The sequence below is a fragment of the Octopus bimaculoides genome, chromosome 4 (genome assembly GCF_001194135.2).
Source record: "Octopus bimaculoides isolate UCB-OBI-ISO-001 chromosome 4, ASM119413v2, whole genome shotgun sequence".
In the NCBI taxonomy this organism is placed as follows: Eukaryota; Metazoa; Mollusca; class Cephalopoda; order Octopoda; family Octopodidae; genus Octopus; species Octopus bimaculoides.
Genome location: NC_068984.1, coordinates 115,425,763 through 115,428,136, shown reverse-complemented (window position 1 = coordinate 115,428,136; position 2,374 = coordinate 115,425,763).

Genomic DNA, 2,374 nt, shown 5'->3' with positions numbered 1-2,374 from the left:
GATCTCAAATTTTAAAACAAACACATAATTTTCTTATGGTTTCTTAAACATTCACTAGAACAACACTGTACAAATCCAAATATATGGTACCCTAGGCATAACACCTACATATACTTCTAACTTGTTGTCTCTTGAGGTCTCTGGGTGAGACTTGGATCCAACTTGTACAAATGCAAAACAAAAGTCAAACATAAAATAATAATAATAATAATAATCCTTGATCGGCCCGATGCTGTAGTAGAAGACAGCTACTAAAGGTGCCAGTTAGTAGTACTGAACCCGGAACCATGTGGTTGTAAAGCAAACTTCCTAACACAAAGACACGCCTTTCAATGTAAATTGAAGTGACAACATGAAAATCTAAAATAATGAATGTATAATTCAAGTTTTAAATAAGTTCGTGTTGAGTTGACATTCATCCAGTTCATAAATCGTTACAACTTAACCTAATTTAAGAGTAAAACTTTGGCATACTATGTAGAAAGACTTTTGAGCGATACGTTTAATTTAGTAACATGATCATGGTAACTACCAAGACAAAAAATTGGGGCGATTTATTTGCTTCATTAATCTCACTTTTGTCTGGTATTAGTCTGGGCATTCAACATCAATCATGTGAAGATAGCTAAATTGCAGCATATCGTGCTTCGGAATGAAATTTAAGCTTTTCATCAACAGTTCCTTCTCCATTTTGGAATGGCATGTTGCTACATAATGGCGTGACAGTATCATCGATAGCTATCGTTGTTCAAACAATCCGATGTCTTTACTGTGTGAAACAGCACTCCGAATTTGCTCGAATTTCTTCCATCTATCTTGTAGAAACATGTCGTATGCAGATTCGTTAATTCCAAATAATTTCTATTCCTCTATTATCATTGTTGATAAGAAGCTGAAGTTTTCACTATCCACAATGCTCATACTCAACTTGTCAAGATAATCACAATACTATCTGACGTAGAATTAATTGCATTCTTTTATTCGTTTATTTACTTCAGTCATTTGACTGCAGCCATGCTGGAGCACCGCCTTGAAGGATTTTAGTCGAACAAATCGATCCCAGAACTTATTTCTCAAGCCTAGTACTTATTCTATCGAGTATGTTTTGCCGAACCGCTAAGTTACTGGAACGTAAACACATCGACACCGGTTGTCAAACGATGGTGGTGGTAGTGTGGGGGGGGGCACAAAGGACACACACACACACACATGCGATGGGCTTCTTTCAGTTTCAGTGGAACTGAAGTATATGTTTGGGAAGCAAGCTTCTTACCACACAGCCACATCTGTGCTTCTCTCTCTCTCTCTCTCTCTATCTATCTATCTACACACACGCACACACACACGCACACACACACGCACACACACACACGCATACACACACACACACACACGCACACGCACACACACAGAGTAAATAAGACCATAAGGTATCTCAATTCTCTTGCCAAATATTTCTCGGATAGGCCTTAGCGGCCAATTTTCACTTTAGTGTCTCATACCCGAATGGCATCTCGCGGCACTCTCATTCGAAGAAGGGGTTTTAATTTACGATTCCCATATTAACAAGTTCATGTTCTATTCCTTGATCATGACTGTTTTTAACTAATTAAATATTAACACTGTTGATTAAAATTCCGTATTTTTCACATTGTCTACAATGTTACATTTACACTAATTAACCGTCCACAGTTTCCTGTTGTAATTAAAGTAGAAAGTAGAGTTGCAGATAATTTAAATTGTTGATATCAATAATACTTTCTGAAATGTTGAAATGATACTTAATTTTTTTTTACTAACTTTTAGAACATTAAGGGAAAACAGAACAGAACGAAATAGAACTAACTTTCCTTATTAATTACAATTATCAATTTTTAAAAACTTAGTGTTAATTAATATTTTATGGTTTGTTAGGAGCTCAATTGCAGTATTTAGCTGCGAACATTTGGACTTAGAGCTCAAATGCCACTGAGGTTAATCGGAACTTTGTTGATGATTAATACTGAAGTGTTGCGTCTCTACTAACTCATGCAACTTTTAGTATCTTTCATCTTCTACTTATTTCAGTCATTAGACTGCGGCTATGCTGAGGCTCCAGGAGGCGCAATGGCCCAGTGGTTAGGGCAGCGGACTCGCGGTCATAGGATCGCGGTTTCGATTCCCAGACCGGGCGTTGTGAGTGTTTATGGAGCGAAAACACCTAAAGCTCCACAAGGCTCCGGCAGGGGATGGTGGCGAACCTTGCTGTATTCTTTCACCACAACTTTCTCCCACTCTTACTTCCTGTTTCTGTTGTGCCTGTAATTCAAAGGGTCAGCCTTGTCACACTGTGTCACGCTGAATATCCCCGAGAACTACGTTAAGGGTACACGTG